At 44.1% G+C, this 17,309-nt stretch overlaps 1 protein-coding gene across 19 annotated transcripts in view; it reads left to right on the top strand.

Annotated features, from left to right (window-relative positions):
* Nucleotides 1–17,309, top strand: part of PTPRQ (protein tyrosine phosphatase receptor type Q) — a 219,877-nt gene that overhangs the window by 107,531 nt on the left and 95,037 nt on the right. The window lies entirely within an intron of this gene.

The following is a 17,309-nucleotide window of genomic DNA, read 5'->3' as shown; positions in this document are numbered from 1 at the left end:
GTCTGATAGGAGTAAAATTAGACCTAGTAGTTGGGTTTGAGTTTATGGGTGCATGCCTATCTGAAATATGACTGTAAGCATACACATCAAATCATCCCCTCTGCTTCTCTTATTTGCTAGTCCTGTGAGCAGGCCACGGTATGCATAAGTGTCTTATTCTCTTTGAGAACAGGGTGAATTGGGTGATGGCACAATGTAAACCTATGACCTCAGAGAACCCAGACTTCAAATTGGCATTTAATGTCAGTTACAGCCCTCAATTTGAAGGACTGTTTAACCTTTTCATCTTGAAAAAGTTTGTTTTTAAATGTTTTTTAATCTAAGTTACTTTTTTCCTTTGCACATTTTGCATGTCCATGTTTCATTTTTTCACAGTGGTGCTTACTGCATGCCCAGTGTATGCTTCTAACTGATCATAACTTCTAATGTGGTTCGCTAAAAGTTCATACCTTGATGCAGCTATTTTTCTGAATCCATTTTATCCTATGATAATCAGTACCAGTTCAGATTCTGTACATCCTTTTTACTTCTGTAGCAACAGCTTTCATGAATTTTTACATAATAAAAATTCAGAAATAAAACACAAACACACAATGAGAGATGTCATTCCACCATATAATTTCTACATCCTACAATTTTAGGAACTTTGTTGGTTGCTTCAGATATTCTTTACATGGCACCTTGTGCTAGAAAAAGAAATCTATCCATATACTTTATTCTACAAACCATCGCTTCTGTGGTTGAAAACAAGTACACATCGCTATTTATTGATTCTCGTCTACAAAAAGTCGGCAATGTTTTGTCACTAGCTCTAACTTTTTACTTCTACTTTGGTTAACAGTAATTGCTAAAAGTTTGTAATGCCCTTATCTCCATATTTGATCATTGATTTAGAAGCAAGCCACAATGAAGATAAAGATGGTGTATTAATTTTTCTTTTGCTAAAGATACTTTTTGTTTAAATGATTCAAAAGCTAAGCCAGAGAGTTTAGAAGCCCAGATAACTTGGGTTTTTCACTTTCTTTACCTTGAAAATTGATCTTACACCTTCACAATTACCTGCCTTTACCAGTTAGGAAACTTCATGTATGTTTTTTGAAATGAACTGAATGCCTGTCCTGTTTTACCAAATTCTGTATTTCTTTAATCAGAGCTGGCAATAGCTTTCTTAGGGCAGACCTGCAAAACAGTTTTTTTTACCTCCAAAATATTACCTATTCCTGCACACCAGTGTCACATATGCACAGAGCTGACCTGAGATTTGCAGGGAGGATTAGAGAGATGATTATTTGGAATATACCTCAGATTTAACTAACTAGTTTTCATAAGTGTGTGCTGGGGTAGGGAAATCTTTGGTCTCAGTTTCCTACCACAGAAATGGTGCTCAGCTGCTTGTTCCTTTCAACCCTTGTCAAGGTTCCTCCCCCACTCTGAACTCTAGGGTACAGATGTGGGGACCTGCATGAAAAACCTCCTAAGCTTATCTTTACCAGCTTAGGTCAAAACTTCCCCAAGGTACAAAATATTACCCCCGTTATCCTTGGAATGGCCGCTACCACCACCAAACTAATACTGGTTACTGGGGAAGAGCTGTTTGGACGCGTCCTTCCCCCCAAAATACTTCCCAAAACCTTGCACCCTACTTCCTGGACAAGGTTTGGTAAAAAGCCTCACCAATTCGCCTAGGTGACTACAGACCCAGACCCTTGGATCTTAAGAACAATGAACAATCCTCCCAACACTTGCACTCCCCCTTTCCTGGGAAATGTTGGATAAAAAGCCTCACCAATTTGCATAGGTGACCACAGACCCAAACCCTTGGATCTGAGAACAATGAAAAAGCATTCAGTGTTTTACAAGAAGACTTTTAATAAAAAATAGAAGTAAATAGAAATAAAGAAATCCCCCCTGTAAAATCAGGATGGTAGATATCTTACAGGGTAATTAGATTCAAAAACATAGAGAACCCCTCTAGGCAAAACCTTAAGTTACAAAAAAGATACACAGACAGAAATAGTTATTCTATTCAGCACAATTCTTTTCTCAGCCATTTAAAGAAATCATAATCTAACACATACCTAGCTAGATTACTTACTAAAAGTTCTAAGGCTCCATTCCTGTTCTGTCCCTGGCCAAGACGACTACAGACAGACACACAAACCCTTTGTTTCTCTCCCTCCTCCCAGCTTTTGAAAGTATCTTGTCTCCTCATTGGTCATTTTGGTCAGGTGCCAGCGAGGTTACCTTTAGCTTCTTAACCCTTTACAGGTGAGAGGAGCTTTCCCCTGGCCAGGAGGGATTTCAAAGGGGTTTACCCTTCCCTTTATATTTATGACACGCCCCCCAAATCTCAGCTAGGGTGAAACACTGGCTGGGATTTCTTCCTGGAGCTCTAGGAAAACAGAGTTAATAAGACACATGCATCTCTAAATATACTACCAAGTACATAAAGACTAACAATATTTTCCACATCTCAAGGACGATTTTAACCAGTTGATTCTGGGAAACTTTCACGGGAGAGTGCATCAGCCACTTTGTTAGAAGCTCCTGAGATGTGTTGGATGTCGAAATCAAAATCTTGGAGAGCTAAACTCCACCGAAGAAGTTTTCTGTTAGTTTCTTTGACGGTGTGAAGCCACTTTAGTGCAGCATGGTCGGTTTGCAGGTGGAAACGCCGTCCCCAAACATATGGGCGTAGCTTTTCCAGAGCGTAGACAATGGCATAACATTCTTTTTCAGTGACTGACCAGTTGCTTTCCCTCTCAGACAGTTTTTTGCTGAGGAACACTACAGGGTGGAATTCTTGATCAGGTCCTTTCTGCATTAAAACTGCTCCCACACCACGCTCGGATGCATCTGTGGTTACTAGGAACGGTTTGTCAAAGTCTGGGGCCCTTAGTACAGGGTCAGACATGAGTGTCGCTTTAAGCTTGTTAAAGGCCTTCTGACACCTTCCGGTCCACTGAACAGCATTTGGCTGTTTCTTTTTGGTTAGGTCTGTCAGTGGGGCAGCGATTTGGCTGTAGTGCGGTACAAATCGTCTGTAATAACCGGCCAAGCCTAAGAAGGATTGAACCTGTTTCTTTGACTTTGGGACAGGCCACTTTTGGATAGCATCCACTTTGGCCTGTAGGGGGCTGATAGTTCCTTGACCCACCTGGTGTCCAAGGTAAGTCACTCTGTTTACGCCTATTTGACACTTCTTAGCCTTAACAGTTAGTCCTGCCTCCCTTATGCGCTCAAGGACTTTTTGTAGATGTTCCAGGTGGTCTGCCCAGGAATCCGAAAATATGGCCACATCGTCAAGGTAGGCGACTGCATATTCTCCTAATCCCGCTAGGAGACCATCTACAAGTCTTTGGAAAGTGGCGGGTGCATTTCGCAGCCCGAAAGGGAGTACATTAAATTCATACAGCCCGAGATGTGTGATGAAGGCTGACCTTTCCTTGGCAGATTCATCTAGCGGTACCTGCCAGTACCCCTTGGTTAAGTCCAAGGTAGAGATGAACTGGGCCCTTCCCAGTTTCTCTAATAGTTCATCTGTGCGTGGCATGGGATAGTTGTCTGGGCGAGTTACAGCATTTAGCTTACGGTAGTCCACGCAAAAACGTATTTCCCCATCTGGTTTGGGAACTAGAACCACTGGAGATGCCCATGCACTTTCAGAGGGGCGGATTACACCCATCTGTAACATATCCTGGATCTCCCGTTCTATAGCAGTTTTAGCTTGAGGAGACACCCGGTAAGGGTGGACCCTAATTGGGTGAGCATTACCTGTGTCAATGGAGTGGTATGCCCGTTCAGTCAGTCCTGGGGTGGCTGAGAACGTTGGCGCGTAGCTAGTGCACAGCTCCTGGATCTGCTGTCGCTGCATACGCCCAAGGGTCATGGAGAGGTTCACCTCTTCCACACCACCAGCACATTTCCCTTCGTAGTAAACACCTTCAGGCCACTCAGCGTCGTCTCCTCCCTGGGCTGTAAACTGACAAACCTTTAATTCTCTGGAATAAAAGGGCTTTAGAGAATTAATATGGTACACCTTAGGCTTTCGGTTGGAGGTGGGGAATGCTATGAGATAATTAACAGCTCCCAGGCGCTCCTGGACCACGAATGGCCCTTCCCACGATGCTTCCATTTTATGGGCCTGGAGCGCCTTTAAGACCATGACCTGGTCTCCTACTTTGAAGGAACGCTCTCTGGCATGTTTATCATACCAGGCTTTTTGCTCTTTTTGAGCATCCTGTAAGTTTTCTCTAGCAAGGGCTAAAGAGGTTCGGAGGGTGTTTTGTAGGTTGGTTACAAAGTCCAGAATGTTAGTTCCTGGAGAAGGTGTAAATCCCTCCCATTGCTGCTTCACCAACTGCAATGGCCCCTTAACCTCACGGCCATATACAAGTTCAAATGGGGAAAACCCTAAACTGGGATGTGGTACAGCTCTGTAGGCAAAGAGCAACTGCTGCAATACTAGGTCCCAATCATTGGAGTGCTCATTTACGAATTTACGTATCATGGCCCCCAAAGTTCCATTAAACTTCTCCACCATGCCATTTGTTTGATGATGGTAAGGAGTGGCAACCAAGTGATTTACCCCATGAGCTTCCCAAAGGTTTTTCATAGTTCCTGCCAGGAAATTAGTCCCTGCATCTGTGAGGATGTCGGAGGGCCAACCTACCCTGGCAAAAATGTCTGCTAGTGCCTGGCACACACTTTTAGCCCTGGTGTTGCTTAGAGCTACTGCTTCCGGCCATCGGGTGGCAAAATCCATGAAAGTCAGTATGTACTGCTTTCCTCTGGGTGTCTTTTTCGGAAAAGGACCCAGAATATCCACAGCTACTCGCTGAAATGGAACTTCAATGATGGGGAGTGGCTGGAGAGGAGCTTTGACCTGGTCTTGGGGTTTTCCCACTCTTTGGCACACCTCACAAGACTGGACATAGGTAGAAACATCCTTGCCCATTCCCTCCCAGTGGAATGACCCCCCCAAACGGTCTTTGGTCCTGTTCACCCCAGCATGGCCACTAGGGTGATCATGGGCTAAGCTCAAGAGCTTGGCCCGGTATTTAGTTGGAACTACCAACTGTCTCTGAGGATGCCAGTCTTCCTGGTGTCCCCCAGAAAGAGTTTCCTGGTATAAAAGTCCTCTTTCTACAACAAACCTGGATCGATTAGAAGAGCTGAGAGGCGGTGGGTTGCTCCGTGCCGCCGTCCAAGCTCTCTGGAGGCTTTCATCTGCTTCCTGTTCGGTCTGGAACTGTTCCCTTGATGCTGGAGACATCAGTTCCTCATGGGATTGTGGACCTAGGCTTGGTCCCTCTGGAAGCGATATAGGGGATGGAGCTGTTTCTGTTGACTGTGAACCGCTCTCCGCTGGTGCACTATGTTGGGATTCAGGCTCCGGCTGAGCCTCTTGTGTAGGGTTATCGGCTGCTGCCAGTTCAGGTTCGGTGGGGCCCTCTGGTGTTGAGGTTGCAAGTACTGGATTCAGTGCTGACACGGGGTCTGGTGTTGGTTGTTCGGCTGGTTCCGGTTCTGGGACTGGTTCCGTCTGGGTCTCTGGGACTGGATCCACTACTGCTGTTGCAGACATTGGCCTGGGGTCCAGGTCCATCACCTCTGACTGGGTCCTGATAGAAGTTTCCGGAACAGAGCTAGGCCTCACGGCTTGTTTAGCCTGGTTGCGGGTGACCATTCCCACCCTCTTGGCCTGCTTCACATGATTGGCCAAGTCTTCCCCCAACAGCATGGGGATGGGATAATCATCATAGACTGCAAAAGTCCACATTCCTGACCAGCCCTTGTACTGGACAGGCAACTTGGCTGTAGGCAAATTGAAAGAGTTGGACTTGAAGGGTTGAATCGTCACTTGGATCTCTGGGTTGATTAAATTGGGGTCCACTAAGGAAGCATGGATAGCTGACACTTGTGCTCCGGTGTCCCTCCACGCGGTGACCTTCTTCCCGCCCACACTCACAGTTTCCCTCCGCTCCAAGGGTATCTGGGAGGTATCTGGGCCTGTGGACCTCTGGTGTGATTCCGGTGCAATGAACTGTAATCTGTTGGGGTTCTTGGGGCAGTTGGCCTTTACATGCCCCAGCTCGTTACACTTAAAACATCGTCCAGCTGACGGGTCACTGGGACGAGGAGGGTTGCTGGAGAACGGGGTGGTGGGACGATAAGGGGTCTGGAGGGTTCTTTGGGAGGTAGGTGGGGCTTTGGGCGGCCCCCGGTAATAGGGTGTGGTCTGGGGTGGTCCCTTCTGGTCTCCGCTCCAACTGCGACCAGTTTTCTTCTTCTCTGCCACCTCCACCCATCTGGCTCCAATCTCTCCTGCCTCGATTACAGTTTTGGGTTTCCCATCTAGGATGTATCTTTCTATTTCCTCAGGAACACCCTCTAAGAATTGTTCCATTTGCATTAGGAAGGGCAAATTTACTGGAGATTCAACACTTGCTCCTGATATCCAGGCATCCCAATGTTTCACAATGTGGTAGGCATGTCGGGTAAATGACATGTCTGGTTTCCACCTTAGGGCTCTGAACCTCCGACGAGACTGCTCGGGTGTTATCCCCATTCTGACTCTCGCCTTGGATTTAAACAGTTCATACTTGTTCATGTGTTCTTTAGGCATTTCAGCTGCCACCTCAGCTAAGGGTCCACTGAGCTGCGGCCTCAGCTCTACCATGTATTGGTCAGTAGAGATGTTGTACCCAAGGCAGGCCCTTTCGAAGTTTTCTAAGAAGGCCTCAGTATCATCACCTGCCTTGTAGGTGGGGAACTTTCTGGGATGGGAAGTGGTACCTGGAGAAGGATTGTTAGGGTTTGTTGGTATATTCTGCTGGGCCTTTATCCTCTCCATCTCCTCCACATGCTTCCTTGCCTCCATTTCCCTCTTGTGGGCAGCCTCCTGTACCTCCTCCTTCAGCCGCATGAGTTCTATCTGTCTTTCATGTTCCCTTTGTTTTTCCTCAGCCTGAAATTTGGCTAATTCCAGCTGTAGTCGAGCTGAGGATTTGGTCATTCTAACCTCTCTGTTTTTAACTAACTTTACACCTGAGGTTTAGAAATAAACAAACAAAACTTGGCTGTAAAATTTTGCTGTGCTGGAATAGAATACCTATTCTCTGATAGTGATTGTCAGCCTACAGAAAAAGACAATTCCCTTGTCTCTGCTCTGGGCCCAAATTAAAGCAAAAAACCTCCAACTACTTGGAAACCTGCTTACCCAGCCCAAAGAAAAAAAAAATTTCTTTTCAAACCTGTGCTCCTTGTAAAACAAAAAAAAAAAATCAAAATCCTAAAAAAAAACCCTGCCACTTTTGTCTCCAGGCAAATGGGTAGAGCACACACCCCCTATTTACTTTTAGGAAGAAAAGAAAAAAAAAACAAACCTCTGGGTTGGAAGACTGTGAATTTCCCTGCAGGAGTTAAGTACCCTGCCTCCAGGCAAATGAAACCTGCAATTCACAAGATAATCCCCTTTTGTCTCTGCTTGGCCACAAAGCAGAGAGAAACCAAGCTGCTTTCAGTTTCAAAGCTGCCTTCTGGACTTCCTAAAAATTCCTTTTTAAAATCTGTATTTCTAGTTCAAAAAATCTCAACTGGATCTCAAAATGATTTCAGGTTAATCCCACCACTGTGCCACCATGTCAAGGTTCCTCCCCCACTCTGAACTCTAGGGTACAGATGTGGGGACCTGCATGAAAAACCTCCTAAGCTTATCTTTACCAGCTTAGGTCAAAACTTCCCCAAGGTACAAAATATTACCCCCGTTATCCTTGGAATGGCCGCTACCACCACCAAACTAATACTGGTTACTGGGGAAGAGCTGTTTGGACGCGTCCTTCCCCCCAAAATACTTCCCAAAACCTTGCACCCTACTTCCTGGACAAGGTTTGGTAAAAAGCCTCACCAATTCGCCTAGGTGACTACAGACCCAGACCCTTGGATCTTAAGAACAATGAACAATCCTCCCAACACTTGCACTCCCCCTTTCCTGGGAAATGTTGGATAAAAAGCCTCACCAATTTGCATAGGTGACCACAGACCCAAACCCTTGGATCTGAGAACAATGAAAAAGCATTCAGTGTTTTACAAGAAGACTTTTAATAAAAAATAGAAGTAAATAGAAATAAAGAAATCCCCCCTGTAAAATCAGGATGGTAGATATCTTACAGGGTAATTAGATTCAAAAACATAGAGAACCCCTCTAGGCAAAACCTTAAGTTACAAAAAAGATACACAGACAGAAATAGTTATTCTATTCAGCACAATTCTTTTCTCAGCCATTTAAAGAAATCATAATCTAACACATACCTAGCTAGATTACTTACTAAAAGTTCTAAGGCTCCATTCCTGTTCTGTCCCTGGCCAAGACGACTACAGACAGACACACAAACCCTTTGTTTCTCTCCCTCCTCCCAGCTTTTGAAAGTATCTTGTCTCCTCATTGGTCATTTTGGTCAGGTGCCAGCGAGGTTACCTTTAGCTTCTTAACCCTTTACAGGTGAGAGGAGCTTTCCCCTGGCCAGGAGGGATTTCAAAGGGGTTTACCCTTCCCTTTATATTTATGACAACCCTAGTGACCAGTTTAGACTTACAAGGAAAAGAACTAGAAACCCAGAGCCAGATTGTCAGATGGCATAAATGGACAGAGCTACACTGATGGAAGTGAAGCTATGCCAGTATACACCAGCAGAGGATCTGACCCATGCTTCTGTCTTAATGAAAGTTGAGATTCTCCTTTACATGTGTAGCTCCTCTTACAGCTAGGAGTCCTGTGGCTGTCAGCTTTATCAGGTCCAAAGCTCAGCTCTGCCTTAATATATTGGTTATTTACAGATAAACTTTATGTAATGATGTTTTAGCTGAGTTTAAATCTTTTTCTCTTAAGGTGAATGACCTAACCAAACCTCTTTTTCCATATTTATATTAGTCATTTACAGTTATTTTGAGTAACTTAAATGCATTTTAACTGAAGTTTTAAAAGGCATACTATTCCCTTGATTTCATTTAAACTAAATTATTTTTAAAAACAATTGTTAGAGCCTCCTTTAAATAGTATATCATGCATTTTAAAAATTCCTTAATAAAAAAATTATCTGCTCCTCGCTGATGTTTATATGGATCTTTTGGGTGGGCCTGACAGCAACAACAACAAACACGCTGAGGCCCACTCCTCTGCCCTGCCCCTCTTTTCTGTTTCTCCAGGAACTCTCCTGCCTCCTCTCTCTCTGTATCACTTCCAGCTTGGCTGCTGCTGTTACTGGTAAACACTCTTTTTGCAGGCCCTGGGGAAAGAGTATCCACAAAACAGTGAAGCCCCCACATCCAGTAAAGCACTTATGTATGTGCTTAACTACAAGCATTTGAGTGGTTCCATTGAAATAATGAACTACTGTTATATACTCAAAGTAAACAAATTTTAAAAATAGAGGAAAATAAAAGAATATTTTTCAGTATCGTAATTAGTGAGGGTCACTAGTAACAAGAGTAGGCACAAAACTTTCAAGTGAATATGTCATTTTAACTAATTCATCCAGACACTTCTATCCACATAATTGAAATTTTAGTGCTATCCTTTTTATTTCTTTGAGATTGCCTCTTGATGTTCAGTGATCATAACCTTGAGAGAGTGAGGGTGTGGAGTAGCATTGTTGGTAACATTGTTTCTTGCCATTCTCTCTTTCTTGGAATAGCATTATGGCTTCCTATGGTTTACCAGGTGTTTATTGTTCACTACGCATACAGCCATACACAAAGTGAAAAAGAGCCTGGAGATAGGGAGGGTTTGTCTTTACTGCAGTGTTTGCTCGAGGTATAACTTGAATGTTGTCCTTAACCCAATGAGCATCCGTGTACAAAAATCTCTACCCCGAATTAAGCGTGTTTTACAGTCAAGCCAGCTAGTCCACAAGGGGGTGTGGGTTGACACCTGAGTGCTGCTGAACCTTGAACTAGTAACTCAGATGCTGGGACTCCCCCAGTGAGTTCCCAAAATTTCCAGTCCAGGTTATTTGTTGTCTATCCACCCCGCCTTCAGAACAGGGGTTATCTGCAGCCAACATAAATACCCCATTTCAACATTCAGACCCCTGCTTTGCCTGGGGCTCTCCTCATCTTTAGTGTTTGTTCTAGCTCTGCTATGAAATCCCTGAAGCCACTGTACCACCGGGCACAGCACCAGAACTCCAAGTCTGGGGAGACCTCAACAAGCTCGCTGCACTACAACCACTTCAACTGCATGTTCTCCAGTGCCCCAAGTATGGAACCCATTTACACCCTGGAGAGATCAAAGATCCCTGGGGAAGTTGACTGAGGATGGAGGACTTTTAGGATGACCCAGAGCCAGGACTCTCACCTGCCACAACGATCTTAGGTGAGGTGGAGCCTGATGGTCACCAGTAGATGCCACAGCCACTCCAACTCACCCAGGACTCCAGAGAGGAAACAGAGAAACAGATCAGGGAGAAATGGGACAGGGAGAAAACGGCAGATGAGCCAGTGTTGTCTCAGCCAGGTGAGGACTCAATTCGCCATTGTGGTTATGGTTGGGGAGAAATGCCATAAGGGGCCCATCATTGCCTGTATAGGACCAGTCTCTACTGGGGGATGTGTAGGAGAGGGCAGGCAAATGCCAATTATAGTTTCCCTTCTAGACATGGAAACGACCATTTCCACTTCCCCCTTCCCTCTGAGGCATTTAGAGGGTGTGCTTCAGCTACTGGTGCCTCTGCATTCCTTGATGGGCATGGTAAACCATCACTCCACCCCTGGGTACCCATTAATAGAGATTTATTGTAAAACACACTGCTGTATGTGCACAAACCAAGCATTATTAATACAAGTATACAAATGCCTGTGAAGGCAGGATTGGCGATGAGTGCAAGCAGTTGCTGAGTGCATATATAGTAGTGTGCACTCTCTCAAGCTGGAACTAGAGTTCCAGCATTCAAGGAGACAGTCCATACCACTGTTCCCAGGATACGTAAAGCACTTATATTGTTGATATGGTCAGGAAACCTGGAAGTTAGCAAAGGGGAGATGGAGCCAAGTGAAGGGAGGCCTTGAGATAAAGGTTTCCACTTAAACCTTGCTTGCGATGCACAAAATTAAAGGGAAGATATTTTCCGGGTTTTTTTTTACCATGGACAGAAGGTTTAAGTACTCTTTCTCCGCTTTACAGGCCCATCTGCACAAGTACATATCACCCACCCTTGCAGAAGGTTATTGACCGTCAGTACTGGGCTACTGAATCAGAAAGCAGAAGGAAGAAAACCAGGGACAGCCTGCTGATGGAGATGCATAAGGACTTTGGAAGGTGTCACTGCCTTTTCTAACTTCAGAGGCGGAAATGCTGGAGCAGGAGTGGCAATTCCAGGCTGCAGCTGAAAGGATGCTGAAGAAAAGAGCACATGATGACATCGCCCATGACCATGCCATGGAAGAGCAAGACACCCAACAGCAGTGTGAGGAGAGTCGGAAGCAAATGGTCATGTTTCTGAGCATTATGGCCAGCAGGTGCCAGAACAACCTGGCCCCTGTACCAGCCCAGGTTCAGCACCAGACTCATCCTACAGCCACACGCTCTCCTCCATGATCCCACAAGCTGCAGCCAGCAACCTCAGGATGGGGCGGGGTTCGTCAGTTCCTGTAGGAAAGCGCCCATGGTTAGGTTTACCTTCATCACCCCACCCCCGTGCAACAATGGTGGAGTGATGACCATGTGCACTCTCCATACATGTGACGCGGCACAGTGCCGCTTGTGTGCATGACACTTGGCTTAAAGCAGCAGGACTGCTAGTGTGATTTATTTTGAATAAAATCTTTCTTTGTTGAATCCTTTGTTTCTGTGAGTGCTTTGGCCGCACTAGAGAGGGAGGGGAACTTAACACAGTTTTATTCCAGCATCACCATCGCAGTAAATGCACTTTAAGAGAAATCTTTCCTGTGGGAACACTGACATAGACTAGCTGCCTCTGCTGCTCTTACCCAGCAAGGGGAACTAGGAACTGGACGGGAGGAAAGGATTGGGCCCCTGGAGCTGCCATCTCTAGCCTCACACCAGCTGCCTCTGCCACTGTAAACCCAGCATGGAGACTAGGAGAGCTGGTTTAGAAGAAGCCATGGATTCGACCCATTGTTCAAGAGTTGGATCCAGGGCTTTCCAACAGAATGCAGACAATCAACATGTGTGGAAGTGAGGTGTTGCAGTAAGCTTCCAGGTGAACACTACTTGCACCCATATGACTAGGAGGTACAAAAAATGTTTTCCTGAAATACATCATGGAAGTTTGGAAGGAACAGCTTGGAATAATGCAGTGCTAAGAACCAAGGGACATGCCCCCAGAAGGCAAACTCCTTTGCTTGAGTCAGTACTGCAACCATGTGAACACAAAAAGAACGAGGAGTACTTTTGGCACCTTAAAGACTAACAAATTTATTTGGGCATAAGCTTTTGTGGGCTAAAACCCACTTCATCGGATGCATGCAGTGGAAAATACAGTAGGAAGATATATATACACACAGAGAACATGAAAAAATGGGTGTTGCTATACCAATTCTAATGAGACTAATCAATTAAGGTGGGCTCTTATCAGCAGGAGAAAAAAAGCTTTTGTAGTGATAATCATAATGGCCCATTTCAAACAGTTGACAAGAAGGTGTGAGTAACAATAGGGGGAAAATTAGCATGGGGAAATAGTTTTTAGTTTGTTTAATGACTCATTCACTCCCAGACTTTATTCAAGCCTAATTTAATGGTGTCCAGTTTGCAAATTAATTCCAGTTCTGCAGTTTCTCGTTGAAGTCTGTTTTTTTGAAGTTTTTTGGTTGAAGAATTGCGACTTTTAGATCTGTAATTGAGTGTCCATGCAGGTTGAAGTGTTCTCTGACTGGTTTTTGAATGTTATAATTCTTGACGTCTGATTTGTGTCCATTTATTCTTGTGCATAGAGACTGTCCGGTTTGGCCAATGTACATGGCAGAGGGGCATTGCTGGCACATGATGGTATATGTGCAGGTGAACAAACCCTTGATGGTGTGGCTGATGTGATTAGGTCCTATGATGGTGTCCCTTGAATAGATATGTGGACAGAGTTGGCAATGGGCTTTGTTGCAAGAATAGGTTCCTTGGTTAGTGTTTTTGTTGTGTGGTGTGTGGTTGCTGGTGAGTATTTGCTTCAGGTTGGGGGGCTGTCTGTAAGCAAGGACTGGCCTGTCTCCCAAGATCTGTGAGAGTGAGGGATCGTCCTTCAGGATAGGTTGTAGATCCTTGATGATACGCTGGAGAGGTTTTAGTTGGGGGCTGAAGGTGACGGCTAGTGATGTTCTGTTACTTTCTTGTTCGGCCTGTCCTGTAGAAGGTGACTTCTGGCTCCTCTTCTGGCTCTGTCGATCTGTTTCTTCACTTCAGTAGGTGGGTACTGTAGTTTTAAGAATGCTTGATAGAGATCCTGTAGGTGTTTGTCTCTGTCTGAGGGATTGGAGCAAATGTTGTTGTATCTTAGAGCTTGGCTGTAGACAATGGATCATGTGATGTGGTTTGGATGAAAGCTGGATGGCTGATGTAGCCTTTGTCGTGTGGCCTCAACCTAGGCTAACGCAAGTGGAGTACTTCATGTATTCTAACTGGAACTAATAATGAAGTGAAGACAAGCCCAGAGCAAGAGAGAATAGAAAGAAACTATACTAGCAAAGCAGTGCCACAACCTTATTCTTAAGATTAGAAGCTTTGTGATGTCTGTATATCACTGGTTATGACATTATGTAGCTGGAAATGCTTCCTGGGCCAAGAAGAATATTGTTTTCTGCACACGCTTTTATTGGTTGTGTGTACTGCTTACACTTATCTGCTCTTAATAATCTGATACTTTGCTATTCCAGAACTTCTTTGTGTGTTGACTAAGGAAGGAAGCAGAAGAAGAAATTTTTTCAGTTGTAGCTTCAGTTTGCCAAGAAGTCCTAAGCAGTTTGCTTTCATCTGCAGCCAGAATTAATTGTAAAATGTCCTATAATGATGAATCCCCAGAATACAATTAGTGCAAGTTACATTATTTTGCAGATTGCATCCCAGTAGCTCTTCGTGTCACCCTCATTATCTGTGCATGCTTTTCTAATATTTTGTCATGTCATGAGTAGTTATCTGCCCCTTGGCTGCCAGACTAAATGGTCTCCCTTCTAAATAGATAGACAAGGTGAATGAGGTGATCTGTTTTATTGGACTAACTTCTGTTGGTGAGAGAGACAAGCTTTCGATCCACAATGAGCTCTCTACAGCTTGAAAGCTTATCTCTCTCACCAACTGAAGGTCCAATAAAAGAGATCACCTCACCACCTTGTCTCTCTAATATCCTGGGACCAACACGGCTACAACTACACTCCCTTCAAAATAGGGTTTCAATGAACCACCAAATAGTGTTTTGTTATAGCTTTCAGGTAGGTTCACTACAGCATTCTATGTCCAAATGCAAAACTGTTGAGAAAATATAAAGATACATTTTTAAAGCTTTGCATGAGATTTATAGCTGGTGAACTATTAAATCCAGAAGTTAAAACTCTGTTCAGTACTTGGAAATTTTATCTTTAAAAGTCAGGGTATTAATTCCTGCCCTTTGTCTGATCCCCTGCATCAGAAACAAAGGGAATGGTGCTCTCATTCACAAGTGATTCACTATCTTTCTATAGCTGGACATCAGAAAATTTAATTTAAGTATGTTGTGCCTGATTCTCCATTGCCCTGAATCTTGTATAGTCATTTACACAAACTCAAAGTGAGATTCCCACTAGCATTAACTTTAATCAGCTACATCGGGGTTCTCAAACTGGGGGTTGTGACCCCTCAGGGGGTTGTGAGGTTATTACATGGGGGTCGTGAGCTGTCACCCTGCACCCCCAAACTCTGTTTTGCCTGCAGCATTTATTATAGTGTTAAATATAAAAAATGTGTTTTTAATATGTAAGGACAGGGGGTCGCACTCAGGCTTGCTGTGTTAAAAGTTTGAGAACTACTGAGCTACATTGAGGCAAAAGGCATTAACTTGTATCTACCCTCGGGAAAAGGTTTTGGTTAGGTCTGGATTGTTGCTGGGCAACTCTGACCTACCCTCGTCCTCTTTTCCTAATATAGACAAATTGCAAGTCAGGGTTCAGGTACATTAATGGGCTGGCATAGAGACATTTTTCTTGTTCCATTTGTCCTGCACCTATTCAATGTACCAGAAGAGGACTTTGTGTTCCAGTGCTGTCAATGTAGGATATTTCACTGTAATAACTTTGGGCTAAATTCAGCCTTCAGATATTCACATGCAAATCTTATTGAAGTCAGTGGAGTTTGGCCCTGTGTTATTCACAGAAGTAAAATAGTTTCACCAGCATGAAAGTAAAGAAATTAGTCAAATGTTAAATTAAATGTATGTGGATTATGACATAGGGGTAATAGACATTAAGATTATTTGTTGAAAAACTAAAAGCCTTCACAGGAGAAGTCACAGCCAAGTTGGTAAAGAATCACAGTGCCTCCTTTAGAAAATGGTATTGCCATTTTTTGCAGTTTCATAATGTTTCATCCTCAAATGTGCACGCACACAAAAAATCTCATTTTAGTAAATCAGCTAGTTCTGTAAATATATATTGCTAAAAAACAAAGAAACTTCTTCACTCCCCCCTTCTATCGCTGCCCCCAACCCCTTTTTTAACAAGACATAAACCCCAGTAAGTTAACTCTGATTTTAAGGAACTGTTGGTGCTTGTAGAGCCAAATACTGGAACTAAAAATCAGCCCAAATGGCTGGACTGTGCACTTAACAGGATATTGGGAAGAATCCTGGGGACATATCACAGCTGCCTCTAAAATATAAGGGCAGTGTTAGTCCAGATCACTAATGCACATGCTCACTGCTCTATAGAGAAGAGTGGCTGGTGGATATGCATAGTCATAGAATGGGACCTGTCCCTCTACCCTGAATACAAGGTAGAGTCACAGGAAGTCCTGGCAAAGCAGAGTCTGACTGCCACATGGGTGCATGTCCCCTAAATAGGGTCCCTAATTCCTGTACCACTGCAGAATTGCATGGTTCTCCTGGGTCATCTTCCTTTCAGTCACTGATGATTTGACCCATTGAGATTATTTGCATTTAATAGTTCTTACATAAAAAATTAATTTTTTCTCTTCTGTTTCCAAATTGGTACTGTTATAAGCAAAGTAATGTATGGGTTCCCTCTAGTGGGTAATGTAAAATTCAGTTATTGTAACAGTCTCTATCAGTTTGAATAAAGTGTTTGACATTAATACTGAAGAAAGTCAGGGACTTTAGTCCTGCTGGGGTATCTTTTTGTCAATAATTTGTAGTTGGTACACTTCCTGTTTTTTTCCCCCTTGATATGTGTAAGTACATTCACTCTACAGAATATTTTTTTCAAAAAAAAGAAATAGTGGATAAACAAAGCCAAGTTAGAAAGAGACTCAGCCATATAAATGTGTAATGTCTACATAAGAAACTAGATAGAAAAGATATAAACATGGCTCCATGTCTAGTTGGCAGCCAGTATCAAGTGGAGCACCCCAAGGGTCAGTCCTGGGGCCGGTTTTGTTCAATATCTTCATTAATGATCTGGAGGATGGCGTGGATTACACCCTCAGCAAGTTTGCAGATGACACTAAACTGGGAGGAGAGGTAGACATGCTGGAGGGTAGGGGTAGGATACAGAGGGCCCTAGACAAATTAGAGGATTGGGCCAAAAGAAATCTGACGAGGTTCAACAAAGACAAGTTCGGAGTCCTGCATTTAGGACAGAAGAATCCCATGCACTGCTACAGACCAGGGACCGAATGGCTCAGCAGCAGTTCTGCAGAAAAGGACCTAGGGGTTACAGTGGACGAGAAGCTGGATATGAGTCAACAGTGTGCCCTTGTTGCCAAGAAGGCCAATGGCATTTTGGGATGTATAAGTAGGGGCATTGCCAGCAGATCGAGGGACATGATTGTTCCCCTCTATTTGACATTGGTGAGGCCTCATCTGGAGTACTGTGTCCAGTTTTGTGCCCCACACTACAAGAAGGATGTGGAAAAACTGGAAAACGTCCAGCGGAGGGCAACAAAAATGATTAGGGGACTGGAACACATGACTTATGAGGAGGGGCTGAGGGAACTGGGATTGTTTAGTCTGCAGAAGAGAAGAATGAGGGCGGATTTGATAGCTGCTTTCAGCTACCTGAAAGGGGGTTCCAAAGAGGATGGATCTAGACTGTTCTCAGTGGTGGCAGATGACAGAACAAGGAGTAATGGTCTCAAGTTGTAGTGGGGGAGGTTTAGG

This window comes from Lepidochelys kempii, chromosome 1 (assembly GCF_965140285.1).
Source record: "Lepidochelys kempii isolate rLepKem1 chromosome 1, rLepKem1.hap1, whole genome shotgun sequence".
Taxonomy (NCBI): Eukaryota; Metazoa; Chordata; order Testudines; family Cheloniidae; genus Lepidochelys; species Lepidochelys kempii.
The sequence above is the reverse complement of the archived record's forward strand: the minus strand, read 5'-3'. Positions and strand labels throughout refer to the sequence as shown.